Below are 14,044 nucleotides of genomic sequence, written 5' to 3'. Positions count from 1 at the left end.
CATGTCAAGTTCATCAGAGATTGACAATGCATTTAATAACCGAAACCAGTCTTTCTAAGTATCAATAAATCTGTGGTTTTTGACAATTTCTTAGTCATTTTCATTTAATTAAATATATTTCTCAATACTCGAATGCTCTAGGCCTTAAGGCACAGAGAGGTACACTTTGTTCTTTTCTGGGCTTCTGGCTTGAATATAGCCTAGTTTGAATAATGATAATTTAATATTTGAATGGAATAGATGGACTGATAAAATTAAAATTGGATTCAAAAAGCAGTAGGTCATCATGCTTGATAAAATTTGCGTTTTTAAAGCTTATTATTATAATTGGGTGGTGGATTGGAAATTTGAATGTGTGGATTCCAGAAATAACCAATTCAGAGCTGGAAAATCAAATTAATCAATTGTACAGCGCTTTGTTGACCGAGTGAAGTGAGGTCTAAGATTCACGTCAACGGTTTGGCACATTTCTCTTTATGTTTAAATCTAAAAGAAGAAATATGATGTGAAAATTACATAACCCATAAAATTTTGGCTGCAACTTTGTGGGTGTCAAAACTTTTCTGGGCCAAGATTTGAAAAAATCGAGAAATTGCCCTTACATCCCTCATATATCAAACCATCCAGTTCTCATTATTTATGATAAATAGCCTTATTTCGATATGCTGAGTAAGATTGTTCCTCTTGACTTTGCTATGAAATCAAGCATTGAACGAGTGAAAAAATTGAGGTGGTCCTTGGTCCCCCCCAAGGTGAATTCTGTCATATTTTTTTCTTTTTTCATCACTTTCAATTATTGTCTGACATATTCTAACATCATTATACCGTTCAGTGTGACTGCAGATTTTTCAAAAATAACACAGCCAACCTCGAGTGACCCCTGGATTCAATTTTGGGTTTGATGGTGCACTATCAGGAGCATAGATGCCATAATATTATGTGATTCCAACATCAAAAACTGATGTGAAAAATACAGAGCCAATCGAATCTTGGCTGCAAAATTCCTTAATGATTAACCAAAATTGGCCAAAATCAAAAAATTGCCCTTGCACCCCCCTAATGAATTTTGTTGGATTATTCCCACAGAGCTAATTTTTCTCTGGCTGCTGAATCCGATTTCAAGCATGGATAAGCTGTGGTTGTGATTTTTGACCAGCAATGAATGTTATCTCAACTGAATCTGATGCCAAATTGTAATGGTCGAAAATTTCCTTGGCCAGAATTGGAAAAAAATTGAATAACTGCCCTTACATTTACGGCAAAACGCGGCAATAGATTTTCATGAAATTTGACAGGAATCCTTTTTAAATTGTGTGTCGACATATATACAAGGTTTTTGGAAATTTTGCATTTCAAGGATAATATAAAAGGAAAAAGGAGCCTCCTTCATACGCCAATATTAGAGTAAAAATCAGAATATAGAATCATTATAGCTGTCGAGTGGATTATGAATTACATGCCATGACGCATGCAATTCAATATCGTAATGTAACTTGGTAAAAAATCAGCAGCTGTGTAGACTATTAAATGCATGCTTCATTGCATGCAATTTTTATGCACTATTAAATGAACTATTGATTGTGTGCAATAACGCATGCAATTAATAACTACAATAACATAGTATTGTCTCTCGAACTTTCTCTGCTTTGAAGTCGGGCTGTCCTGTTGCCAGTATGTCTAGAAGGGGATTAGCTTTTGTTGTTTGCATTTTTTACACCAACCCGAACAGCTATTAGCCGTTTTCACACCGATATCTCGCCGACACGACATACAGACAGGATTTACTCTGATGGACAGTATAAGAGGAGGCTGCGGTTTATAACTGTGCGAGGTCTACTGTTCACAGAACTACTAGTAAATAAATCACAAAATTGTTGAAATAAGTACTTTTTTATTTGCAATTGATCAATTCAGTGCTGGTATTTTCTACTAGGTAATTTACTTGTATTTTTCCATTCAAATTCATATTCAAATTTTAATGTAAGAATGTTTCTTTAAAAAAAATCCTGAATTCTATCACCATTTTTATTAGGTATGTTAATTCTCCACACTTAAAATCTTGATATTAAATTGCAATAATTGAAGAATTATTGATTTTAGAATTTGAAAATTGAAGGACTAGAATTTAGCTTATTATTTATAATAATATTATGAAGGAAGGAATTGACTCATACTTATATGAGATAGGTAGTGATAGTCGAAAACATCAATGATTGGTCAACTTTCACAACGTAGAATGATATTTACAAAAATTGGTTTGCTCAGACAGCCTACGTTTAAAAGCGCTTCATAAGTTTTATTTTGTGGCAGTGGCAACACTGCTTCTTTTCGTACCAAAATGGCTGTGTAACAGTGGCAGTGGTGTAACTGTCAGTCAACAACTCCGATGGTGAAGTTCGTCGTGTTTCTAATCTAATAATTACTTTGTAGTTTTGTTAACCCGGTTTTTTCCACTAGGAATTATTAGTTTCGTGTGTTGATTTATTAATTTGAAGTCGTGATATTTTGGTGAAAATATGTGTTTGTGATTGTATGAGAATACACGATTATGGCGTGAACCAGTGATACCCTACGTAGATTCATTCCATTACGTCTATGAATTTAAACAGTAATCAATTATAAAGGTAAGTTCCTTATTATTTAGAGACTTGATATCCTTGTTTATTCAATGATTGTTAGCTTTATAAATTGAAGTTTAATTTTTTAATCTAGGCCTAGTAGGCTATATTAACATTTTTATTTCGGTTATTCATACGCTGTATCCAGTTTTATAATTATTTTATTACAGTATTTCATTATTTCATTTTTCTCTCTACTTCTTTTATTTCCTCAAGTTAAGCAACTGAATAATTTACCTTGATATTATTCCCAAATTATCATATCTTTTCCTCAGGGAACATTCCCGACCATCACTAATTATACAGGATGTTCTAAAAAAGGTGGCCATAAGTCAGGGCGTAATTCCTCACATCAAAAAATATAAAGTTCCAATTAACATAGGTTCAAAAATGCTTAGTTACTAAGTTATACAGGATGGAAGATTTCGTCTGAATTTCTGTGCCCCTGCTGGAACGAAGCCCCACGGGTAGGCCTATTTGTTGGCTGTTAATTGAGATGTACAATTTAGCGTACTTTTTGTAAAATAAACTGAGAAATTGAATAAAACCGTTTCCAGACCTGTAGCTACAGTGATTTTTAAGATATGTGACGAAATTCGCAAAACTTGGTCCCGAAAAACAGTTCATTTAAGGTTTGAAGCAGATTTACTGTGTTAAATGTACAATAAACACAAAATATTTAGCCTATCTACAGAACTTGTAGAAAATTTAATTTTGAAGAGAAATATGTAGAAGTCCATTATAGACAAACACAACCTTCAAAAAATAATCCTTAATTACATACAACGTCTATTTTTTATGCGTTTTGTATGTGATTAAGGTTTGTTTTTTAAGGTTGCGTTTGTCTATTATAGACTTATTCTATATATTTCTCTTCAAGATTAAATTTTCAACAAGCTCTGTAAATTAAATAATATTTTAGAAACACTGTATAGGCCTAATTTTTAAAATTTAATAATATAAAATGGCATAGTATCAAGTAGGCTATTCAAATATTCAATATTCAACTAGGCTATTCAAGTAGGCCCATCAATAAGGTGTTTTTTTTTTGTATCTACCTTCCTGTTTTGTAATTACTTATTTAGGCAGGGAGATTTTGGATTCTGTAATTTAGTCACTGGAGTAATGTTTACAGGGACTGGCTTGGTTTTGAAAAGTAGGCCTATTTGTTCTTGTACTATTTTTTACGTTACTATAGTCAATTTTTTTGAATAGAAGTTATTAAAACTAGTAGCCTACTGTAGAGCGCTTTCGGATGTTTAAATCCATTTTCAACACTCCCGTTAAGTGTTGAAAATGGATTTAAAAATACGGAAGTGCTCTACAAGTGAGTATTAGTTTTAATAAGTTTTATTTGAAAAAACCTGACTGTTGTGTCATAAAAAATAGTTCAAAAACGAATTATTAACTAGCAGTTTGTCATGAGATGTGAAATTGACAAGCATTCCAAAAGTGTAGGGTGATTATAAAAGGACTTTACAACTTTGAAAGAACATAAATATTTATTGAAATTACTTACAGAATTGAGAAAGGTGTTATACTGTTTCGAAACACTTCAAGTTTGAGGTGTCATTATTTTGTTTCGATTTGACAGCCGTTGGAAATGCGAAACTCGTGCCAGCATATCAGGCATAACTTGTGCAACAGCAGCGATCTGAATGTGATCTAATTTGGGAGGTCACTAAGACTCTTGTAGAGGCAGAATATAAGCCAAGGTTCGTACCCACTAGAACGTACCAGACACGGACCGTGTCAGACCATGCCAGGCACGTAAAATAAAAACTATGCCCACTACAACGGATCAACAGCGTTCTATGCCAGTACATTACGCGTATGGTACGCGTATGATGCCCGGTCAGAAGTTGTTGGGAACGCGTCAGTTAGCAAGAGAATGTAGCGATGAACAGATGTACGTATTTTGCGGTGTTGTGAAATAGTGTTCTAATCAGTGTTCACATAATTATTTTTAAATAAATGGCTATTAGGCGATTATCATTAACAGAATTGGCAATGGTTGCAATTATTTTGGACGAGGAAGAGGAGAATAGAGGAATTCAGAGGCGCTATTGGATTCACGAATCTCTAAGAAAGCGGAAAACAGGGGGAGTATTGGACATTATATAGTATAGGCACCTAATAGATGATGAAGAAAAGTTTTTTCGTATTTCCGTATGACGTCATTCCAGTTTAATGAATTGTTGAGAAAAATTGAAAATGATATAACCACAACTAATGTATAACTATAACTAGCAAGTTGCAACTAACTAGGTACTTTACCACAATGGTGTCTACACTGGTTACCAACGCGGCGCATGCGCGGTTACAACGGGGTTTGCAGGCGTCACGTACCATGCAAGGAGCGTTTCGTCACAGACAAAATATACTGGCCGACAAATGTTGACCTGGACGTGCATGGCACGCTCCGTGCTTGGCCGGTGACGGAACGGTCTAATGGGTGTATTACATATCAAATGATGCAAAGAATATTTTTTTGCATGTGTCGGTACGGGCACGGTCATGGTATGATACGTTCTAGTGGGTACGAACCTTTATACTTGAAGAAACCTCACTGTTAAATCCAGTGAGCTAGGTGGCCATGCAATTGGCCCTGCACGGCCAATCCAGCGAAGTTGAAAGCAATTGTCTAGAAACACCGATGGATTTCTTCCTGTGGGGTTTCATTAAGGATAAGGTTCATGTTCTACCTCTACCAGACAATCTTAATGACCTCCGAAATCGAATCACATTCGGATCGCTGCGGTTGCACAAGTTATGCCTGATATGCTGGTACGAGTGTGGCAAGAAATCGATTGTCGGTGGGATGTATGTCGCATTACCAACGGCTGTCACATCGAATTAAAACTAGTAGTTCTGTGAACAGTAGACCTCGCGCTCATTGACCTGTTGTTATGTTTTCTCAAAAATTAATAAATAATTTATCAATTTAAAATGTCTAGAAACAATCCTAAATAAACATAGAGCTTTCTGTCCTATCGTACCGTGACTTGTCGTCCCGGAATATGAGTGTGAGCGCTGTTATCAGGTCTTGCTGCAACTGTCTACAACGTTGATGGAAAGATACATTTTCAAGATGTTCGATGTTTTTGAAAGGGTAGTATTATAGCATAGCCACCTCTAATACAAGGCCCCGGCCTACGATATTGCAATGTCGCAGTATAGGTCTAGAATCTAATACATGATTGGTGAAAAAGATCAGCTGATATTTTTTAAAATCTTTTTCACCAATCATGTATTAGATTCTAGGCCTACACTGTGACGTTGCAATATCGTAGGCCGGGGCCTTTTATTAGAGGTGGCTATGATTATAGTCAACTAGAAAGCTGATTCATGATGAATAATATTCTAAAGTCTGATTTTTACGGTAATATTGGCGTTCAAAGGAGAGTTTTTTCCTTTTGTATTATCCTTAAATAGCAAAATTTCAAAAAACCGTATGTATACGTCGGCGCGAAATTCAAAAAGGAACATACCTGTCAAATTTCATGAAAATTTATTGCTGCATTTCGCTGTAAATGCGGATCATAAAAACATAAAGAGAAATGCAAAACCGTCGACTTGAATCTTAGACCTCACTTCGCTCGGTCAATAACACCCACACCTTAAACTTCATGTGATTTGTAACAAAATGACTCAATTCTGTAAGTAATTACAATTAATATTTATGTGCTTTCAAAGTTGTGAAGTCATTTTATAATCAACCTGTATGTTGATATGAAATGATTATCACTTACTGTATGCTAAAGAAAGTGTTTATTTTTTGCAGTGCATTCAAATCTCATGTGAACTCGGAATCCCAAAGTTGAATAATGGTACCTTAGGAATAAGAAGGCAACCACATCGAATCAATTATTGGAAACCTTCAAAGTGGGTAAATATATGAGAACTTGTCAACTCACAACATTAAGTTATCCGGTAAGTCAAACGTTTTCAATTATTCACTCTTTTGTGAATTTGTGAACTTCTTTATCTTGTTTGGAATTTTTTATATGAATTCTGATTGGATATAAAAGGAATAAAGTCAGCCATCTTATAGTTATGCCATCTTAGTTATATTATTGGATATAAAAGGAATCAAGTCAGCCATCTTATAGTTATGCCCCAATAGTTTAAAGCCATTCATGGCCGGTTTCCAAGCTCGGGATTCAGGTAAGTTCTAGACTTTGAGGCTGTGCAAAGGCTAAAAATGAACTCTCTACTGGAGATATTTTTCAAAGTTTTTCGATTTGTATAATATCATGAACTATCAAAATGATGGAGGTTTCACAGGAAAAAAATTTTTCCTGATCATTACTTTTTTAGATACAAGCGCCTAAAGTTTAAAATTTTGGGACAGAACTTTTCAAGTTCGGTAAGAGATAGGCTAAATCCATGAGACTTAAGGATAGATTCTTCATGGTATTGTTGATCTAGTAAATTAAAAATTTTCTGAAAATTTTGATTTTTGAGAAAGTTATTCAATTTACCAAAAATAACTCAATAAATAGTTGTTTGTATATCTAGAGTGAAAAGTACGACTTTTTCTCCCTGTGGGAAAAGTTTGAAGCCCGAGGCGAAGCCGAGGGCAACAATTTTCCTGAGGGAGAAAAATTATTTTTCACTCGTGATGTACACAACATTTTTCCTCCATCTACATTTTTTTATAGAAACTGCCAAATGAAATCATTTTAATAACTTACGTATTGATGAGAATGTTTCCTAACAACATAACCTAAAATCTAAAACCTAAAAACCGGTCGTCTGATTGGCACTGCCGATTGCGCTATCTATCGGCCAAAGTTGTAACAATTATATCAGCTGGGTGTCTACCAAAAATGGCTGACTCCATCTCGCGGCTCAGATTTGAATTGCAGATCAAAAATATTTGTTGGCTGGTATTTTGAATAGAATAAAATATTTTAAAAATTTTATAAATTTTTATCATCTACTAATATTAAGAATATAATATCATACAAACATTTATATTTCATGAGTTGATCAAATTTCTGGTTGTGGTATTGAATTCAGTTGACTCAATGACAGACACCTCTTTATGCTTTCTCATCTGAGCTTAGACTTTCTAACCTATTACAATGTAAGTTTTTAAAATAGAGATGCTTCCCATGTTATTTAAATGGAGTCACTTTTCCTCCCTAGGGAGTTTTTCTGTTTTTTACTACCGAGAGCGAAAAAGTGACACTTTAGTATCATGTTTCAGGGAGTAAAGTAAGTACTTTAGACAGTAGGTGGAGGAAAAAGTCATTTTTGGTCATTTTGAGAAAAATTGAATAACTTTCTCAAAAATTGATATTTTCAGAAAATTTTTGTTTTATTAAATCAACAATACCATTAAGAATCTATCCTCTAAATCTCATGGATTTGTGTCTTACCGAACTTGAAATGTTCTGTCCCAAAAATTTAAACTTTAGGCGCTCGTATCTCAAAAATAATGATCGGAAAAAATGTTTTCCTGAGAAACCTCCTTCATTTTGATAGCTTCATGATATACAAATCGAAAACTTTGAAAAATATCACTAGTAGAAAGTTCATTTTTAGCCTTTGCACAGCCTTAAACAGCTGGAGTCAGAAAATTGGCTTGCCGAAATGGGGCATAGTCGCAGTAAAACGACTAACAATTTTTAAATTGAATTTCGAAAAACTTGAAAATTGAACACAAGATAAAATAATGAGAAAATAGTGTAAAGTTTGAGCTATTTTGAATTATTTAGGAATGTTTCATTTTGGAAAACGTTGCCTATTATAGAAATGAGAAAATAAAGATTTATTTTGCTGCAACTTTTTACTGCTACTATGCCCTGTTTCGGAAAGCCAATTTTCTGATTCCAGTTGTTTAAAGTCTAGAACTTATCTAAATCCCGAGCTTGGAAACCGGCCCTTTAACCATCCGTTTCTGTTCAGCATACCGATTAGTGGTTTAAACGGCCGTCAAGTTTAAACACGTTTACTCTAGACGCAGTTCAAACCTAGCATTTGCATACGGACCTAAATATGGAATCAGCATACAGATCCACGGTTTTAGAGTGTAAACCATTGATGGGTCAAACGCAGTTCAAATCAAACATCTGCATACCGGCCCAAGAAACAGATATAAGCATAACGTCATTTGATAGAAAGCGTACGGCGTGTGTTTGTGGCAAAGCCGTTACACAGCTTTAGACTATTTTGGTATTTGAGACTATCAGCTTGGATTTGATTTTTTTAATTAATTGACGAAGCGAAGTGAGGTCTAAGATTCAAGTCGACGGTTTGGCATTTCTCTTAATGTTTAAATGTTTGAATGTTTAAATGTTGCGCATTTACGGCGAAACGCGGTAATAGATTTTCATGAAATTTGATAGGTATGCTAATTTTTTAATTGCGCGTCGACGTATATACAATGTTTTTGGAAATTTTGCATTTCAAGGATAATATAAAAGGAAAAAGGAGCCTCCTTCATACGCCAATATTAGAGTAAAAATCAGACTATAGAATTATTCATTGACCGAGCGAAGTGAGGTCTAAGATTCAAGTCGACGGTTTGGCATTTCTCTTAATGTTTAAATGTTTATATGTTGCGCATTTACGGCGAAACGCGGTAATAGATTTTCATGAAATTTGACAGGTATGCTACTTTTTTAATTGCGCGTCGACGTATATACAAGGTTATTGGAAATTTTGCATTACAAGGATAATATAAAAGGAAAAGGAGCCTCCTTCATATGCCAATATTAGAGTAAATCAACAGAAAATATTTTGATCTAGTTTAGGTAAACCTGAGCTTGCTATGCTATACACATCTAAAAATCTGCGACTATTGGATATATTTTCTACTTGTATAAAAATTGAAAGTAACTGTGTTTCATTTTCATGAAACTTTAATGCATAATTTCTGTATTTGGATCATAGAAACCGTCACTAGGTGACATGATGCATCTTATATGCTACACTATTAAAACTTTGTATTATCAATTTTGTAAATGCAGTATTTTTGTAAAGACTTGCCTATCAATTTTACTTGTAAAATATGCTTCTTATCCAGCTATCATTCTATGAGATTATTTAATTTCTGTATCTACAAAATATTATAGAAAGTCACTAGGTGACATGCATCTTCTGTCCTACACTATTAGAACTTTGTGTTGTTAATTTTGTAAAGGCAGTATTTTTGTAATGACTTGCCTATCAATTTTACTTGTTAAAGATGCTTCTTATCCACCTATAATTGTATGAGATAATTGAATTGCTTGATGCAAGAAGGGTATAAGTCCATAGTTGTTTAGTTGCACTCTCATATTAAAAAAATAGCTATAATCTGAAATGAATTTTCTTCTAAATTTTATAAATAAAATATGCAATTATGGCAAAAAATTCTCCAATTATTACTACAGTACTTTGTAGTCAAACATATTTAAAATTTGAGATACATACAGAAATAATTAGAATAGAATAATTTTGGTAATTGAAAAAAAATGGTCTAATGCCCCTTTTGCATGGAGAAATTCAACTAGCATCTTTCAGCAATTTTAACTAGATTCAATTATTGATGTGAGATGAAAAAAAAGAAAAAATTATTCAAAAAAAGTAAAAAATATAAAAAAGTATTGAAAAAGAAAAAATTATTCAAAAAAAGTAAAAAATATAAAAAAGTATTGAAAAAGAAAAAATTATTCAAAAAAAGTAAAAAATATAAAAAAGTATTGAAAAAGAAAAAATAATTAAAAAAGAAAGAATAAAAAAGTAAAAAATATAAAAAAATAAAAAAAATTGTGAAAGAAAGATAGAAAGATGAAAAGATTAATACTGATGACTGTAAAATATTGTGTTTTTAATGAAGAAAATGGAATGTAACTGTGTTACATGCATCTTCTATGCTCTAATATTAGATTCAAAATATATATTATGTATTCATTCATTTATTTATCATTATTATATATTATATTATTCATTTATATTATATTCAATTTAACTGTTCTAATGCTATAATTATGATTGTTAATTTTGCAAAGACAGATATTGTCTAATGATTTTCCTTCTTTTTCATGTAAAAGATGCTTTTCTTTAATTTATTATTGTATGACAGAATTGCTTGATGCAAGAACGGTATCAGTCCATACCTTAGTAGAGTTGAAATCCGATTTAAAAAAAATTGTTCTGATATGAATATTCTTCCAAATTTTATTTAAAATGATGCATTTTTGGCATATTAATTTCCCACTGAACATATAGCCTACCTTCAGTTCATTGGTAACTTGAGATATTAAAAATTTAAGATACACTCAGAAATCATGACAATGTTGATAATCGGAAATAAAATGGTCTAATATCATCTTGCATAGAGCAATTCTCATCTATTAGCATCTTGAACCTATCATTGTAGAAAATAGAAAGTAATTATATTACTTGCATCTTCTATGCTTCATTTTCTTACTAATCCATATTTATTACATTTTCAATTTTTATTAGGACTTTTTATTGTTAATTTTGTAAAGGCAGTATTTTTGTAATAACTTGCCCATTAATTTCACTTGTTAAAAATTGTTCTTTAATTTTGTAAAGACAGTTATTGTCTAATGATTTTCCTCCTATTTTATGTAAAAGATGCTTTTCACTAATTTATTATTGTATGACAGAATTGCTTGATGCAAGAACGGTATCAGTCTATAACCTAGTAGAGTTGAAATCTGATTTAAAAGAAAAATATTCTGATATGAATATTCTTCCAAATTTCATTAAATCATGCACTTGAGCATATTAATTCTCTACTGAACATATACCTTCAGTACATTGGTAACTTGAGATATTCAAAATTTAAGATACACTCAGAAATCATCATAATGTTGATATTGAAATTAAAATGGTCTAATATCATCTTGCATAAAGCAATTCTCATCTATTAGCATCTTGAACTATCATTGTTGTAAATGGAAAGTAATTATATTACTTGCATCTTCTATGCTTCATTTCTGTACTAATCCATATTTATCACATTTTTAATTTTTATTAGGACTTTGTATTGTTAATTTTGTAAAGGCAGTATTTTTGTAATGACTTGCCTATCAATTTCACTTGTTAAAGATGATTCATTAATTTTGTAAAGACAGTTATTGTCTAATGATTTTCCTTCTTTCTATGTTAAAGATGCTTTTCATTAATTTATTATTGTGTTACAGAATTGCTTTATGCAAGAGCATTTCTCATCTATTAGCATCTTGAACCTATCATTGTAGAAAATGGAAAGTAATTGTATTACTTGCATCTTCTATGCTTCATTTTTGTACTAATCTATGGTTATTACATTTTTAATTTTTATTAGGACTTTTTATTGTTAATTTAGTAAAGGCAGTATTTTTTTAATGACTTGCCTATCAATTTTACTTGTTAAAGATGCTTCTTTAATTTTGTAGAGACAGTTATATTGTCTAATGATTTTCCTTCTTTTTCATGTAAAAGATGCTTTTCATTAATTTATTATTGTATGACAGAACTGCTTGATGCAAGATTGATATCAGTCCATACCTTAGTAGAGTTGAAATCTGATTTTTAAAAAGATTTATAATATTAATTTTCTTCCAAATTTCATTAAATTATGCATTTTTGGCATATTAATTTCCTACTGAACATATACCTTCAGTACATTGGTAACTTGAGATACACTCAGAAATCATCACAATGTTGATAATTGAAATTAAAATGGTCTAATATCATCTTGCATAAAGCAATTCTCATCTATTAGCATCTTGAACTATCATTGTTGAAAATGGAAAGTAATTATATTACTTGCATCTTCTATGCTTCATTTCTGTACTAATCCATATTTATCACATTTTTAATTTTTATTAGGACTTTGTATTGTTAATTTTGTAAAGGCAGTATTTTTGTAATGACTTGCCTATCAATTTCACTTGTTAAAGATGATTCTTTAATTTTGTAAAGACAGTTATCGTCTAATGATTTTCCTTCTTTCTATGTAAAAGATGCTTTTCACTAATTTATTATTGTATGACAGAATTGCTTGATGCAAGAACGGTATCAGTCCATACCTTAGTAGAGTTGAAATCTGATTTAAAAAGAAAAATATTCTGATATGAATATTCTTCCAAATTTCATTAAATCATGCACTTGAGCATATTAATTCTCTACTGAACATATACCTTCAGTACATTGGTAACTTGAGATATTCAAAATTTAAGATACACTCAGAAATCATCATAATGTTGATAATTGAAATTAAAATGGTCTAATATCATCTTGCATAAAGCAATTCTCATCTATTAGCATCTTGAACTATGATTGTTGAAAATGGAAAGTAATTATATTACTTGCATCTTCTATGCTTCATTTCTGTACTAATCCATATTTATCACATTTTTAATTTTTATTAGGACTTTGTATTGTTAATTTTGTAAAGGCAGTATTTTTGTAATGACTTGCCTATCAATTTCACTTGTTAAAAATTGTTCTTTAATTTTGTAAAGACAGTTATTGTCTAATGATTTTCCTTCTTTCTATGTAAAAGATGCTTTTCACTAATTTATTATTGTATGACAGAATTGCTTGATGCAAGAACGGTATCAGTCCATACCTTAGTAGAGTTGAAATCTGATTTAAAAAGAAAAATATTCTGATATGAATATTCTTCCAAATTTCATTAAATCATGCACTTGAGCATATTAATTCTCTACTGAACATATACCTTCAGTACATTGGTAACTTGAGATATTCAAAATTTAAGATACACTCAGAAATCATCATAATGTTGATAATTGAAATTAAAATGGTCTAATGTCATCTTGCATAGAGCAATTCTTATCTGTTAGCATCTTGAACTATCATTGTTGAAAATGGAAAGTAATTATATTACTTGCATCTTCTATGCTTCATTTCTGTACTAATCCATATTTATTACATTTTTAATTTTTATTAGGACTTTTTATTGTTAATTTAGTAAAGGCAGTATTTTTGTAATGACTTGCCTATCAATTTCACTTGTTAAAGATGATTCTTTAATTTTGTAAAGACAGTTATCGTCTAATGATTTTCCTTCTTTTTCATGTAAAAGATGCTTTTCATTAATTTATTATTGTGTGACAGAATTGCTTTATGCAAGAGCATTTCTCATCTATTAGCATCTTGAACCTATCATTGTAGAAAATGGAAAGTAATTGTATTACTTGCATCTTCTATGCTTCATTTTTGTACTAATCTATGGTTATTACATTTTTAATTTTTATTAGGACTTTTTATTGTTAATTTAGTAAAGGCAGTATTTTTGTAATGACTTGCCTTTAAATTTCACTTGTTAAAGATGCTTCTTTAATTTTGTAAAGACAGTTATATTGTCTAATGATTTTCCTTCTTTTTCATGTAAAAGATGCTTTTCATTAATTTATTATTGTATGACAGAACTGCTTGATGCAAGAATGATATCA

The 14,044-nt window shown here is 31.4% G+C and overlaps 1 long non-coding RNA gene across 1 annotated transcript; it reads left to right on the top strand.

Annotated features, from left to right (window-relative positions):
* Nucleotides 1-1,583: 1,583 nt before the first annotated feature.
* Nucleotides 1,584-10,244, top strand: LOC120354875. The gene is made up of 2 exons (XR_005573271.1): nt 1,584-2,624; nt 6,403-10,244. It is a non-coding gene; the product is annotated as an uncharacterized LOC120354875 (long non-coding RNA).
* The last annotated feature ends 3,800 nt before the right edge of the window (nt 10,245-14,044 follow it).

The sequence above is a fragment of the Nilaparvata lugens genome, chromosome X (assembly GCF_014356525.2).
Source record: "Nilaparvata lugens isolate BPH chromosome X, ASM1435652v1, whole genome shotgun sequence".
NCBI lineage: Eukaryota > Metazoa > Arthropoda > Insecta > Hemiptera > Delphacidae > Nilaparvata > Nilaparvata lugens.
Note: the sequence above shows the minus strand (reverse complement) of the source record. Positions and strands in the feature narration are given on the sequence as shown.